Raw genomic sequence first — 17,795 nt, 5'->3', positions numbered from 1 at the left:
GTTGTGCATTGAGAATATTTGTTTTCAAAAAATGTGTACAGAGAAAATTAGGTTTTAATATTTAGTGTATGTATTAATGTCCATTATAGTCATTTTGTTTTATGGTAAAATTACAATAAAAATTTGTTTCATTAAATGTGTACATAGAGACCAAAAGATGTGTGGAAATAAAATTTTTTAATTTATTCTTAAAAAATTGTTATAGACGATGAAAATGTACTCAAATTTTATTGGGTAATTACTGATAGACTTTTGAGATTTACTTAAAATATAAATTGCTTGTTGTCAGAAATTTAACAAAAATAACTAAAAAAATAGAATTCTCAACTACTTTCTTATGTAATAATAAAATTACTTGAAATATATTTTGATATCATTAAAACATGTTAAATGACTTGATGATTTACTAATAAAAGAGACCATTTGTTATAAAATTAGAAAGTTCAAAAGGTGAGATATAATTTCCCGAGCCACATAGAATAATTCGCATTTTAAACAAATCTCAATAGATGTATTTACAATTTATTCAATTTTATTTTGAAAGTTAGTATGTTGGGTAGATTTAAAATTAGAAAGAGCAACTTTATGTGAGTAGGCAAAAGATCTATATGAGATATTTTTGCTGGTGAAGTTGGTTTGGTCTTCCTCCAATGGGCTCTGCATCACAAGAGATATTATGCCCATTTTCATTTAGCTCACCACAAGTAGCTAGCGGCCATTGCTAGGCAAAGGGTTCCCCCGCCATTCTATCCATATCTGCTTGTTGTTTCTTCTTTATTCCAACTCATTTGATCGTTTGAAAATATTACCATTGAAAGAATATGATCGTTTAAAAATATAATTATGTAAAAATATTATTTCAAAATATAATTTAATAATATATTTTCAAAAAAAATATATTTGTAAATTTCACGCCAAAAACCACGTTAACACTAAGTGCATATGAAACATGTCCTAAAAAAGATTGTATTTTTTATTTATGTTTCTGGTATTTTTAATTAAGTTAATTTGGTTAATTAACTAAAATAAAAAATATGATTAGAATACACATTAATTAAATTAATTAGGCAAAATAAAGAAAATATTTTCCGTATACTTTTACAAAGTATATTATGCAAAACAACTTTAGAGTTGCTCTGAGCTAATGAGACACACCCCTATATTTGTAAACTATTGATTCTTTTTTGTGAATAATTTAACTAGACTCATAGCATTTATTTATTTATTATTATTATTATTATTATTTTAACACGACTAGACTCATAGGAGTGTTTAGCAGAGATTATTTTAAGTTAAAAGTAAAAATTAAAAGTACTTCTCTCCCAGCTTTTAAAAAATTAATTTTTTTCAATTTATTTAAATTATTTTTGCCTAATAAATTATATGTAAAAACTGCACCAAACAATATGATACAAACTTTCATATTAAAATAAGTTATAAATTACTTCTATAATTAGGAGCTACAATCAGATGACTTCGGATACGGCACCAAACAGTATGACACAAATTTTCATATTAAAATAAATTATAAGTTGCTTTTATAATCCTCACCAAACACCCATAATATTGTTGTTTTAGTTAGGAGCTACAATCACATGGCTTCGCATACGGCACCTACTGTTTGGTTGATTAAAAATGGATTAGGTTTTCATAATTTTTTTTTTTTCTTCTATAAAAAAAAATAAAAAAATACTCCTTCTTAACTTGATATTAGTCAAATAAAGAATAACAAGTTAATTAGTGGACATTTTACCAGACTCAGTGTATTTTTTCGAAATACATTTACTAAATATTTAAAAGCTTAAAACTAATCTGTGGCTCCTGTAATTGATTTTAGTGCAACAAACAGCCCCTAACAACCAAAAAAAACTTTTGTGATCTGACTTCTTGGCTTCCTCCTTTTCTTCATTTCTAGACCTACCGACCACTTTTATAATTGAAGCCCATGTCTATATTGATACTTTGATAGTAGGGTTGGAAAACAACATTAACTCTATGGTCTAATTCGATTTAAACCGATTTTAATAGACGATTTCAATGTAATGGATGGACGGATTCAGATCTAACAATTTATAATTAAAAAAAAAATCAAATTTCAATCGGGTAATGGATGTACAAGTTTTAATTTGTAAGACATGAGCCAATCACATAGAATTAAGAATTCTTCATAAATATTGATATATGTGCATATTATTTATTTGTTCAATAAATATAATATTAAAACTTGAAAAATATTTTTTCACTTTTCAAAAAAAGCAGAACTCTCAATCATTGTTCAGTTATAAAATTTTCCTTTTTTATTACTTATTTTATAAAATAGGATTTGTCAGAAAAAAAAGAAAACAGATTTTTTGCCCAATCCGCTAGATTGATTTCAAAATTACGAGTAGGCAGATGTGAATAAGATTTTCTCAACTCGAACCCTATTCGGTGATGGATGACATGTAACCTAATTGAATTATTTGATAGAATTATTTTGATTGGACATCGATATCTTGGATCACTGCACTGTCCAATTTAATCCTAATTTTAGGGTTAATTATATCACCTCAGTAAAGTATATCACCCAATATCATTTTATCTCTTCAATTTGTTTTTTTTTCAAGAAAGGTTATCTCTTCAACTTTAAAATAGTATATTTAGAATAGTTAATTATAAAAAAAATTATATAATTATGAATAGGAAAAAAGTGAAGCAATTTAGTAAATGAAGAAGATAAAATGTAATTAATTATTTTTTCCCTTTCAAAATTACTCATTGTATGTCAATATTAGTGTAGTGTAGCAAATTTCATTTCTATGCCAACCTTTGTGTTGTTTCCATAAGACAAAAATAGGTAAATAAAATTAAAATAAAAAACTCAAAATATTTCCTTGAATGTGTGAGCCATTCGACGAGCTCTTTAAAAAGAGGCTCATTGGCTATTATAGCTAGCCTCATTGTATTTTACTCTCTCTATCGTGTTAATTATTATAATAGCTATGTTAACAAAAAATTTCATATTAGTCATATTTGGAGAGACTCTTTAAACAATTTGTGTGGGTAGATAAGTAAAATAAATAATAACATAAAAGTATATAGATGAAACAATGGTTACGTAAAATAAAGAGTTTACATTTTTATACTTTAGCTAGTTAGAGTAATATTGGGACTTGCTTAAGTTCTGACTTTATAAAATAATGATATATAAATAATAAAATAACATAACGATCAATTTAATTCAAATTAAAAGATCGAATAAATTGCTTATTATTTGTAAAATGTCATAGTTAAGTGTTATATATATAACTATTGTCATCTGGTATATCGACAAAAAATAGTTAAATTGTCTAAATTGTTCATGTTCTCTTAGTTATAACTATAGATGTTTAAATTTGATATCATTTTAAAAGTTGAGAATTAAATTTAAATAATTAAAAAATAAAGATTTAATTTATTAATAGATGAATTTTTATTTATAAATAAGATTTCCTAAGATATCTTTCTATGCTTGCATATGTCAATTTCTGTTAGGTGTCGTTGTTGGGATAATTAGATGGCAACATAAACCATGTGAACCCCACCTTCTTTATCTTCAACAACCATCCCTTTTTATTACATCTAACCATGGTCCCCCTACTCTACATGAGAGGGTTGGGTGCAATTTAGGTGGGCTTAATCTCAATAGTTACCACCGGGGTCGTGGCGTGATGGTGAATGCTTCCCATATTTCCCAAGCTTGACCCAGGCTTGAATCCTGGAGGAGGCGAACACAGGTTGTTTTGCAACTGGTTCTCTGCAGAGACCTCGTCTTGTACTCCGCTCAAAATTTGAGCATGTCTGTGGCATCTAAGGTTGCGCTCCATTGGTGCCTCGGTGGTGGGTCCCTTCCTATGAATTGGGTTAAATCAGGCTGGCAACCGGTTATCCCAAGGCCTGGGCTTACGGATGCCGTGATGACACCACAAAGTATCTTTTTTTTTTTGTTCAAAAAAAAAATCTCAATAGTTTGAATCTAATTTGAATTTTTATAAAATTTGATTAATATATTTTTTGAATTTGATATAAGTTTGGGTAATAATTTATAAGTATGAACGAACAAAAAACACTTTACAGCTCGAGCAATTTGAAACCGAATTGTATGTATATATATAAATATTAAATATGCACATGAATCATTATTCTCTGAATGATGTTCAAATAATTTAGATTGACATCGTATTCATACAATAAAAACCAATCATTTTCATTTTAAAAAATGACAGACTATTACAGTGACGTCAAGGGTTTTCCAATTCTCTCCATGTCTCTCCTTCCCATCACATAAATTATTTTGCTTTTGGTGTTATTAAACATTTTACCATCCTCACGCCCAAAAAGTTTGATTTTTAAGAAATTAAATAGTCCAGTTAGAAGGAGAAAAAAAAGGAAAAATAAAAAAGAAGAGCTCGAATTTATGGGTAATTTGGGTAATTCGTGCCTAGCTCAAGTTTAATTTATTATATGTCAAGAGTTTTGATAGACAAATTCATATAGAAAGTGGGCTTAAACAACTCTAAGAAAATCTGTTTGGTTTAAATTTCAAAATATAATTTCACTACTGATTTGAGCATGGTATTTGGTTACAGCTTTTAAATCATAATTTTACACCTATTTCTCAAAACTCATTTCAAATTATAATCATTACTTCTCAAAACTCATAACTAAACACACAATTCAAAACTCTTTTCAGAATTCAAAAACAACTTAATTTTTATTTTAAATATTTTTTATTTTTTTATTTTAAATATTTTATTTTATTTTATAGGAATATTTTTAATATTTTAATTTTCATAAAAATATTTTAATATTTTAATTTTAATATTTTGATATTTTAATTGTAAATATTTTGATTTTCGGAATATTTTTAATATTTTGATTTTCGGAATATTTTTAATATTTTAATTTCTAAATGTTTTTAATATTTTAATTTTCTAAATATTTTTAATGTTTCTACAGGTCTAAAAAATGAATTGACAGAAAAATTAATTGACATAAAATAATTGACATAGAAGTAATTTGAAAAAACATTATTCAAAAAAATTACTTAAAAACAATTAATTGAAAAAATAAATCTTTTTTTTTTTTAGTATTTTAAAAATAGTTTGGTTATAACTGTTGATCAAAAATACGGATATCAAGCTATGAGTTGTGTGTTTGATTATCAATTATAGGTTGAATTAGTTTTGAAAACTATTTTGAAAATTCATTACCAAACAAATTTTCTTATTTCACATGTCACATCAAACTTTCAAAACTCAATTTCACATATAATTCAAAACTCAATTCAACACTCTATTTAAAAATCATAACCAAACAAATTTTCTGCACTCAAATCATAATTTCACAATTTACAAACTTAAAATACAACTCATACTCTCAAAACATATTTACAAAACTCTATTAAACGCCACCTTAAATTGAATATGGTCAGCTCCTCAATCCGCTCAAGATTGTGTTTAAATTATAAATTTCAATAAAAATTTAAAAAAGGAAAGATAGATATAAAGAAAATGAGGGGGGGGGGGGGGAATTAAACTTACATTTATTCAAAATTGTCTCACTAATTTTTTTCATTTTTAAATCATTGTCTAAATTAGTACTACAAACACAGATTTAACATGTAAAAGTCAGAGTCATGTTTTGTAAGTCGGCAACTTTCTCTCTCAAACTATAAACAAAAACAGATAGGTTTGGACATGTAAAATTTCGGGCCGGGCCGGTCGCTTTTTGCTGGGCCAAGCCCACTGACTTCCTGCTAAGTTCATGGGTCACCTCAATTTCCACGGCCTCCATCTTTTTTTTTTTCCTTAAATGCAAATACTAATAACTGTCTTTCCTTCTGATTAAAAAAATCAAATTACATCACGGCCACCTTTGGAGTAGAAGCACAGATTTTGTAGACTACTTTAGTGAAACATATGTTTGATTTGTGTTTGGGTTAATTAAACTGATTTTGTAGACTATTTTTGAATTCATGACTTTTTCTTTAAAATTAAACCAAACATAATATTTCTTTTTTTTTATTCAATTGTTTGTCTTATTTTTCTCGTCCTATAACTTATATTTCGTAATCATATTTATAATCATGTTATATATTCAATTTCACGATAAAATTTATCCTTATATTCTAATTCCTATCTAATTTCATAAAATTTAAAAAAAAACTAAGAATTCAGATTCTCTAAAATTATTTTTCGTAAAGTGATCTAATAGTATTTTTTTTTTGCTTTGTATATTTAAGATTTTTTTTTAAAAGTGATTACACAATATTATTGTACCCCCATTTTTATATAATTAAATTTTAATGTTTTAAAACTTTAATATAAAATAACTGTACAAAACATCACTTAAGAGGATCTCGACTCAAAAAGAATAATGAACAACATTAATGATTCAAAATATTAATTTTAGTGTTTTAATAGAGCATTAATGATATAGTACGAAGAAAAAATAAATAAATAAACAAACAAAATAAGATCAAAGCATCACATCACAATAGGTAAAGCCTACTGCCAACTTATTAAAACTGATTTTGCCTCCATTTGAGAAGTTGGTTTTGAGGGTTTTTTTTGCTAAACTAGTCACGAAAATAGATATTTTAGTCTAATGAGACAAAATATCACATTTAATTTATAATCATAACATTTTTTTTCTTACAAAAAATTAAAAAATGCAAAATCCAAAAGCCTTTTCCAAACTAAAATTTTTAACTCTAAATTAAAATAATAATAAAAAATTAAAAATTTAACAAGTCAACTCACATTCCAAACAAGAAGTTTAAAACTCAAAAATTAAACTTTCAAAACATTTTTCAATGAACCATCAACGTTTATGTTATGTAATTAGGGCCTATTTTGACAACATGGTTTGCAGTCACTTTTTTTGGTTAATAGCAAAAGTTAAAAGTTGGCTTTTTTGTCTTTTTTTTCATTTGGGATGTTGGTTTTTAGCTAACGGTGAAATTACAATTTTACCCATCATGGGTCAAAATGTGTTACATAAGTGAAGTTGTAAATATTTTAAATAAATGGAGATAGTTTGGTCATTTTATTATGATTTGACATCACAAACAAACATTAATCAAAAAAGTCAAAAGTCACTTTTTACCAACTTTTCAAATCGTTTGTCTAAAAAAATCAAAAACTAAATTAAAAGCCAAAAAATTATTTTTTACCATTTTTCCAAAATAACCCTTGAAATTCTACTGGCGTTGTCGATAGGCTTTTAGAGCAGCTAGTAAAATGAAGCCACGTGGTAAGCAAAAATCATCCAAACAGGTACATCCGGATTGGTTTGAGACAGATCAAATCACTTTTCCTACCGTCTGTTGCATTAAAAAATTACGGACTTTTTTGATTTGGATCTCAAAATATAATTCTTTAATATTGTGTTTGGTTGTGAGATTTGAAAAAAAATTTAGAAAAAGAAAGGAAAAAGATATGTAAAATTAAGTAAAATATAGACATATTTTATTCATATTTTACCTACATTTTCTATTTTCCTTTCCAAATCTCTCTTTAAATCTTCTAACCAAACATAACATAAAAAAAAATTTAAAAATTTTATCCGTCCCAAATTTTTTGATAAAAATCTCTAAAATCACTTGTTCTTTTTTACGTATCAATCCATTACTTTTTTTCTTTCCTTTCTCTTTATCAATCACTTTTCTCTCACACACACATATAGTCAATTATAACAAAATATCAAATCATTTTAAACTCTTAAATTTCAAAACTACTTTTAAAATATACAATCTAACAAATTAAAAAAAAATTAAACTCCTTCTCTAAAATTTTTTTAAAAAATTTATCTTAAAACACAAACTAACCCCACCCCATATCTTGTCCTCAGTTGGACACTCGCCAGTTGCCACCTCAATCATTAGGTGTATATTCTTTGGAATAAATTATAATATAGCTGGTATTTATAGATGTGAACATGATATGACAGTATACTATTAGTTATTAGATGCTGCATAATACACGTGCAACAAAAATGTGGTTCAAGTGATATACGCAATGCGTGATAATGTACCAAAAAATATAAAAATTAATGCGTAACAATTTCTAGATATATAGCTGATGACTTAGCCCTATAAATATAAATATTTTAAGATTGTTAATAAATAAATACAGATGAAATATTTATAATTTCAATACAATTTTTTATATATTTTTTAATATTCTTACAAATTTTAACATAATTTTTTTTTTATATATATACACTTTTTTTACATTATATCTAAGGGTTATCTTTAATATTTTTCATTATAATTAACGATTACTATTCTTTTTGTATATCCTTTTGTTTGGTGCAATTTATATAAATAAATTTGTTGTTCATTTTATTTTATTTTTTATAAACAAATGCAATAAAAGGAAAAAGGTTATTATTATCAAATCGACATTGTAACGTTCGGGTCGAGACCCGACTTTTATTTCTTTTTCATATAAAGATGATTGTATTAAAAAGGTTTTCTGTCAAAATTAGACTTAACTAGAAAATTTTCTAGTGTGAAATTAGATTTTTCAAAACTTACGATTTAGAAAATAATTTTTGACAATAATTGTTCCTCATATATTAAATAGTCCAATTTGATTTTACGAAATTTTTCTACGAGGTATTAACCACTTTACTTCAATGTCAAATTAAAAAAATTTAGTTAAAAAATTATTTTTGTACTAAAATTGAGAAAACCACTTTCTGATTTAATTAGATTTTGATTTTTTTGTATTTTTCTTTGAATCCAAATGAGAGGTATTTTCTTATTTATATTGTAAACTTAAGTAAATGAAATATAAATATAATATGAAAATAAGGTTGATGTGCAGGGAGTACTTTAGGAACTGAACCTGTGATACTTTGCCACTTTCGAAAATCTCAGTTCGCTCGAGGGCAAGAGTGAGCGCCCAAGTGGTCTATTTCTCACACGAATTTCGCTCGAGCGGTTTGTTCTAGATCAGCCACTTAAAATCAACTGTTTGCCTCATTTCTATCACTTTTCTTTCTCTCTTCTCTCTCACTTCTCCCTTTTTCAAAAAACCCTAACCCTCCAATCTAGATCTCATCTATTTTACTAAGAATCCATCCCAAGCTCTTAGTTAAAAACGTAGAGCTCGAAGAGATCAACACTTGTACCGTTTTGATCACGTTTTCTTCGAAGTTTTCTCCTTGGGTCTTCGTCCCTTACTATCATCTTTGAGGTAAGGGTACTATTAACTTAGTATATCTATGATTTAAGGTATATATGTGATATTTTCTTAGTTATATGTATGTATGACATGATTGTGTTAATTAAATGGGTTTTGATACATAAAGAGTGTTTTTGCCCCCAAATTGTTGAGGGACTTGAAATAATTCTTGGTGATAATGGTTATTGATAATGAGTACTTGTTTTAGAAACATTAATGAGAGAAAAGCCCTAATTATGTCCAAACCCTAACTTTACAATTTTATTCTAAAGTTAAAGTTTTATTCAATTGAACCTTGAATTATGCAATTAAGATGATGTTTAGTAGAAATGTGTATGAATATCAATTTTGGGTTATTTTGAAATGTTTTATTGAAGTGAAGGAAATTGGATATGTGGAGGGATACAAATTAACCCATGTGAGGTGGGCCCACACAATGCCTACATGGAAATAGAATTAAGATAATAAAATAATGCCTTGCAATACAACTTGCCAACTTGCCAAGTTGTTTTGGCATACATGCATCAGACAGGTTTTGGGCCATACAAGTGGCTCATTTTCATTGGACCAAATTGGTAGCTTAATCTCATTGGACAAAATGAGTGATAAGTTAGCCTATATAAAGGGATGTAATCTTCAACTCTAGGGGGTGGTATGCCTATACTATTCTATTTACTCATTCAGTTTCATTTAGATATACACTATCTAACTTGATCGTCGGAGTACTCTCTGGCCGGCAACCGTTGGTCGAGAGGCGCTATTTGTTTATTCTTTTGCAAATTCGGAACGGTGTAATTCAATTCTTCGTTAATCTCTCGATTAATATATGTCGGACAATTTTTGCCTCCACAATTGGCACCGTCTATGAGAACGAAAGAGATTAACTAAGAAAATAAGAAAACACCATTCTAAATTTCTGATGATCACTATAATGATTATAGTTAATCATTGTTGCAAGTGTCATATGTTTCTTATTAACATATGGCTTGATTTTTCAAGCTTTAATAATAATAAATGCATATATATAGCTAAATAGTGATAATATGGGCTTCATGTTTTGATCGGCTGCATATATGAAGTTAGAAAATATGTTTTGCACAAATACTAATATTTGTGTGCAATTCATAAATAGGTTTATGACTTGTTCAGCTCAAGAACCAGATATTATAGTTAGACCCATGGATGGGTCTTCACACACACTCTCTCTCTCTCTCTCTCTCTCTCTCTCTCTCTATAGAAAAATATTTAGCATGAGATATTGACAAAGTTAGACCATGAGTTATTATAGTAATTTGTGGTGACCAACTATAATCCAAGCTTAGTAACATGATTTGGAGGCAGCTTTAATTACCATTGGTGAATTATGATGTTTCTTGAAAGTTCATTGTTTTTAGTTTCTAACTCTGTATCTCTACTATAAATTCATGAATTTATAGTTTACATATATGAAGATGTCATGATACATTGGGTTAACTCTATTGTTCGGCACAACAAACCCAAAAAGATATGCCGACCAAACTCTTGGCAAGGCCGAAGACCAAAGATGATGTTGCATACGTAAAGAGGCGTTTTTGGCAAGGCCGAGGACCAAAGAGGTGTTGCCCAAATACAAAGAAAAGTTGCCAACCAAAGTGTTTTGGCACATCGAAAAGCTCCTTTATTTTAGGAAATAAGTTGATCGGCACCAAGGGGATGGCAGAGCTTCAGACAAATGGCCATGAAAACCGAAATAACATCAACACCGAAGTTTTAACTGCCGACCAAGCACCTCAGCAAACTAAAGATCAAAAGAGTTCAATGAAGAAAATGATAAATACACACTATTCTACTTTTGCTCTCGTCTATTGCAAGTTTTTGTATACTTTAATGTGATTTGCATTAGTATAATTAATGCCTTCCTTTCCATATCAAGCACTCCATGTGCAATGGATTTTATAATCAGTTGCAGAGGAAGAATTCAGGGGGTTATTTTGTCATTTTCTCTCTCTAACAATTATCTCATTTTTATAGTCTTTGCATGTAAATTTATTTATCAACTTAATCTTTGTGGAAACTTTTTTTTTGGATGCTAATCTCAGTGGAGGAGGCGAAATACCACGTCGTTGCTGTGATCATGATCGGGTCTCAAACTTGCTCTTGTAAAGAAAAATTACAAAGTGACCATTTGGGCAGCAGAGCAACTTATCTGGGTTACCTAACATCGAACGCTCTTCGATGCATATGACACATTTATCAAGATTGGCGTCATCGTTTCGAAACAACATGCAACTGTTGGGACATACATCCCACGTCTCATACGTAAAGCCCAAATCTGTTGTGACCTTTTGAGCTTTATAATATGAGTCCGGAAGTTTCACATCCAACGGGAACGCCTCATTCAATAACTAAAGTTACATGTCAACAGACTTGTTTGTCCACTGATTAAGCACCTTCAAATATAGAAGTCGAACAATAAATAACAAAGATGTGAACTTCTGACAACTTAGATACAATTCACTTTGTGCATCTTGAAGAAGTTTGAAATACTTTGCAGTCTCTGCATTTGGACGATGTTGGGATTCATATGCATGGGGATCAGGCCCTTGTGGTTCATTGCTCTCAACACTTGTACCGGCATGTGGATTTCCGATAGCCTCTTGTATCATTCCAACCATATCATCCCCAATGTCTAAATTAGCTAATGTTTCATTCTCTCGATTATCATGCAGAGATACATAAGATTCCCCATGATTAATCCAATGTTTGTACTTTTTAAAAAAAACCATTCAAAATCAGATGCTCCCGTACATCATCTCGTACAAGATGGTATCGATTCTCACACTTCCTACATAGACAACTGATCATCAAACCTTCAACCCTATTGGTGTAGGCAAACACAAGGAATTCATCAATCCCATTACTATATTCCCTTGACATTCTATTTAGCAAACCAATCCAACTCTTATCCATCATCTGTACTTCCCTCAAATATCGTTTCTGTACACATCCAGAAAAATATCTTATCAAAGTAACTCTAAATATAATACCTACATATTTATGCACCATGATACCTATCCGTCCAATTTCTCTTAAATAGGTAGGTGGTCTTATCCCAGTTAGTTATTTACCGATTTGATGGGAGAACATAAAAAATGAAATACTTATACAATAACACATGGGACATAAAAATGCTGCAGAACATCAAGTATTCCATCACTAATTCAACATGTCTAGAACATCAAGAGGTGCACAGAACATCATAGGCTTTAAGAGCCAGGAAAAAAAAATGCAGACAAAAATAATTACACCATCATCTCTCAAAACAAGTAGTACACTTCCATTCCATAGCAATGAATTTAGCTATCCATTAAATTTTAAGGATCTAAAACGAATTGATTTGAGACGGAATATGAAGATCATATTCGTTCAGACTCCTTAAGTTTAAAAAAATTTTGAGTAAGACACTTAGTTCTAAAAAATACGACAAGTTTTTGACATGAATAAGACACTTACTTCTAAATGTTTGTGCTTGTTAAACTTCTACCTCTCTATCTAATACATGTGGTCATGCACTAATCCATTAATGGTATCCATTAGTCAATGACCTTCACGGTTGTCTTTTCTCTAATTTGCATGTCAACTTCTTTGTCACATCATCGTTTTTTTATTTTCTATTGCTTTAATAAGAGATCTAGCACCAAATCTTAGATAGAGGAACTTGCTTTTTTTTTACTCAGATTTGGTGAAAAAATAGCTGAATTGTTGGAGATGATTTTTTTGTTCATCAAATTTGATAAAAAGTGAAATTTGGGGTAACAGAGGAAGTTTTAAAAATATTTTCATAAAAAATTGATGAAATGATTAGAGGAGTTCCTATAAAATCAAGCTTTTTACTCAAATTTGAAATTAAAGAACTGCAAAATGTAGATTTCATCAATTTCACATTCAAAGAACAAAGATAAAACATATTAGAATATCAGATTGATGAAATTTGACATAATTGCAAAAACCCACAAATGAACACCAGCATTAAATCACATAAAAGTAATCATACTCGGTTTCAATTTGATTCGAACAAGACATTATAGAATAAAGGGTCATTATTCAGACAAACAAAACAAACCATGATCAAACAGATTTTAAATCTACACCAAAAACAAAAATTACAAAGAGAAGAGCTATATATATGAACGTATCAACATCAAAGAAGATAAATTGAAATCGAATCATTGAAGAAAAGTTATATATGAACATATATTTCGGCAATAAATGGAACAAACAAACAGAAAAACAAAATGAGTTTCATGAATCACTTGCAAAAATGAGAGCTTTCGAACATATCAGAATTCGAGGCGAGAGAGAGAGAGAGAGCATATAGGCGTAAACTGCCGTTGCCACACCACCGCTCGCCATCGTCGCTTGTTTGGGGATTTTGGGAGAAAAAGATGTTGTTTCAAAGATTTAGGGATTTTGGATCAAAATAATCGAGCGCCAAACAATGAGAGAAGCGGGACAAACAAAATTTATTACTTTTTGCGACGGTATATTTTAACCGTCCTAAAAGATAAATAAGAATAGGTAAAATGACGCCGTTTTTACTAATGATTTTTTTGCGACGGACATTTATCGTCGCAAATTGTCCACTATTTGCGACAGCAAATTTCTAACGTCTCAAAAAAAATCCTTTTGCGACGGTACATGTAGACCGCCCGAACATCCCGACTCTGCGCACGAAGGCGCGAAATCGTTTTGTTCATTAGCTAATGTCACGGTTCTGAATCTAATCTTGCAAAGTGCAATGCAAGATTGATAAATCACCAAAGAGTCCAAATCCGGCAAATCGTTTTGAAAAACTGATTTTAATAAAGAAGTGTCAAACATGGACTGCTTTGCCAGATACAGAGTCGCCACCTAAATATTTTATTTTGAGAAATTTAGGAAACCCTGACTCGTGCCTAAGGCCACGTTTCCGTCATCACCAAAGTTGTCTTGGCTCGGAAACTTAAGTACGAGAGAGGAAGGTCATGCAATGAGCACCCCCGCTCGCCCGATCAAAGGATCGGGCTTTACGAACATGATATGTTGTGTTTTGAAAACATATGTGTTCTTATTCCAGTTTATTAATCTATCATTACTACGTGATGTGCACAGCATACAAGTATAGACTAAATCGCCGAAGTTGGAACAAAATATCTCATGTTTGTTTGTTTGAAAATGGTTTGAAGCTGCTACTCGCAAGTAGGCTAAGGCGTGGATTTGCCACCCTCGAGTGGGCTTAAAAAACAACATGATTTGCCACTCTCAAGTGGGCTTAAAACGCACATTTTGATGAATTGTTCCAATTCAAGCAATCCAACCTTCATCCACAGGCATTCATGCAATTAAACACTTAAGTAGTTAGCCTCATAGCAAGCATGCTATCATGGTAACACTCATGCAAGATGCTAAAGCATAAACACTTACAGTGTACTCCGAGCCAAAACAGAGAACTAGTTAGAAATCATGCATGATCCTAGTTTATTTTAAGATGGCTAATGCAACACATGCAAAAATGCAACTAAAATAGACTCGGCTATTCTAAGATGACATATGAAATGCAACTTGATAACATGCTATTGAACACATATTCAAGTAAATGTATTAAAATACCATGCAGTTAGTATGATGCGCTGAGCCCGGTGCATGTAAGACAAATGAATAAATGCAAACATGCAAGCATAAAGATGCTAATAAAAAAAATATGACCTAGAACTAACCATCGTAAGCGGTTAAGTAAAAGGGAGAAAAACGTGGAGTTGGAAGACATTCACACACTCACGCACACATATTACAAAATTCACCCTCTCGACGGAGGGTCCGAATGAATACGCTATGCTAGCTACGCTAGGCTAAGCAACTAATCTAATAATCTAATTTAGACTAGTTATTACAACACCAAATTGGAAATTAGCTATGTTAAGCTAATTAAGAATTTACAACGATGAATTAAATTAGCTAACACATTAACTAATTAATTACAAATTAACTAACTATACAAAGCAGTTAAAACAGCCTCGAGAAGATGGGCATATGCATGCTCGATCGACTTCGCTCGGAAATCCATTACCATGTCTCTTGTTGTCTCTGTTTGCACATTTCTGCACCTCTGAAAATTATGCCAACTTCTGTGATGCTTCTGACCTACCTTAGGAACCATTTGAGGGGTAGTCGGCCAAAAGGAAAGGCCATCGGCCAAGTGTAATGGTCATCGACCAATTTTGAGGCTATCAGCCGATTATTGGTAGCCGATCAGCACGCTAGATAGCCGATCGGCCATCTCTTCCTATAAACTCTCATTTTTGCTACAACAGAGCACAAACAGAGGCATGACAATGTATTTGCAAGAAAATGTGTGTGCAACTACACCCCTTATCATGTCTAAGGCTCAAAAGTGTGTAGTACTCGACTCTCGAGCCATCAATCACGCTTTTCGATGCATGATGGCCAAAGAGGCCGAGTTACATAATTCAATGCCAAATGAATGCACAAAAACACATAAATGCCTTAACCTCTATCATGTATGATCAAGAGGGTCGGCGACCGAGAATTGAGGCACGTTTCATCACTTCAAGTATGAAACGTCCCTCGTTCCTCGTGTTTGGCTTAACACCTAAATCAAACACAATGCAATGCATGCACAACTTAACAAAGCTAATGGCATGCAAACAATGTAATGTAACATGAGCACGCAAGCATCATGCAATGCAACTCAAGCATGCAACAACAATGCAATGGAACAAGCATGCAACAACATGCTATATACCAAGCATGCAACAACATGCTACCTAATCAACGTGCTAAACATCGTGAACATGCAACAACATGCTATAATGATGTCATGCAACAATATGCAAACAATAATGCAATGGCAAGGACCATGTAATGCAACACTTAGTGGACTTAAACCACATATGGACAGACCTAAGAGGGTCCAAAACAGTGGCCAAAATGCTATGAAAATGAAGCACAAAAACACATACAAACATGCATACACTTTGGTTCACAAACAAGGTATGAAGACACCAACTCTCAAGAGCACTTAAAGAGTGAAAAGTGTGGACGTGTGACAACACTACATGCTCTGAAATCATGTATGAAATGGTGCCAAACCACTCAAACAAGACAAGTATGGCATGCAAGAAAGCTCAAAGCTTGAAGCTAGTATAGGCACTTGCACTATAGCTATACAAAACATGAAGCAGATGGTCAAAACAACCCAAAACAGTCCTAGAGCATAACAAAGTGATGCTAAAACATGCATGGAGCAAAGCCAAAACAAGCCAACATGAAGGGCATAAGGCATGATGCATGTAAGGCCAATAAGGGTGGTTACACTACACCTACCAAAACTAAGCATGAGGTGACTTCAACAACAAAAAAAAAACAGAGTTATATCATGGCAAAAATAGGACCAAATGCATATTGAAATGGTGGCCCAAAGTCTTAGGTGTGATGGCATGCACAATGACCCATTCTTAAGGCATAAAACACCAACTCTTCAAAGCATTGAAAGAGTGACAAATTTAAGGGCATGGCAATGAAACATGCTCTGGAATTACACAACAAATGATTCCAAATCATGAAAGTAGCCCAAGCAATGCATGCTAGTGGCTTGGAAACTCAAAGCTAACAAGCTAGAATGCACTATAACTATACAAAACATGGCATGCATGACCAAAACAACACAAATCAGACCTTAAGCATGGTAAAACATGGCCAAAAGCTTCTTGGAGTTGAGCCAAAATATGCTAGAATGATGGTTCAAACACATAATGCATGTTATGCTAGCATGCAAGATTGCACTACAAGTATGTGAAACATGCAAGGTGCTATCAAACCAACCTAAAACAGAGGCATAGCATGGCAAAACAACACCAAAAAAAAGCTAAGATATGGCCAACATATCCTAGACAAACATGCTACTTTGATGAGCCATCTATATAAGCATGCAAGACACAAGGAGAAGGGATGACCCTCTCCTATTTAGGACCTTAAAACATCATTTCTACTACTGAAATTCCTCTGAGTTTCAGTGGTGAGAAGGCCAAAACAAGGTGATCCCAATAGCTTAAAAAGATGACACAAGAACAAGGCCAAACAAGGACTAAGAGGGGGTAGACCACCCCCAACACAAAAGTGACCTTAAACAAACATTATAAGCATGCAAATAGGTCCAAAGCTTAAGCCAAAAAAAGGGTTTAAAGGGTTAGAACCTCACCCTTGTAGAACCACCTCAAAGCTACAACTCCAGCAGCTTTTCTGAGCTCAAACCAATCCAAAAACACTAACACCAGCTCCTAAGTACCTCAACAACAAAAAGATGGTGTTCTAGTAGGTGCTTTAGTGCAAAAGTGTGAAGAAATTATACTTTTGAGCACAAACAAGTACAAATATAGAGAGATGTAAAATATATAGAAAGCGATATATAACTTGTATCTCAATTTTTCAGAACCTCTGGAAAGGGAGAAGGGTCTCCTTTCGTATAGAAATTCAATTCCCAAGCTTGTTGAGCAAGCTAAGGACTTGAATCAATCCCTCTATACACATGTATGAAGGATGAAAACT

The sequence above is a fragment of the Camellia sinensis genome, chromosome 15 (genome assembly GCF_055761805.1).
Source record: "Camellia sinensis isolate YWXY chromosome 15, ASM5576180v1, whole genome shotgun sequence".
Taxonomy (NCBI): domain Eukaryota; kingdom Viridiplantae; phylum Streptophyta; class Magnoliopsida; order Ericales; family Theaceae; genus Camellia; species Camellia sinensis.
This window is presented reverse-complemented; position numbering follows the sequence as displayed.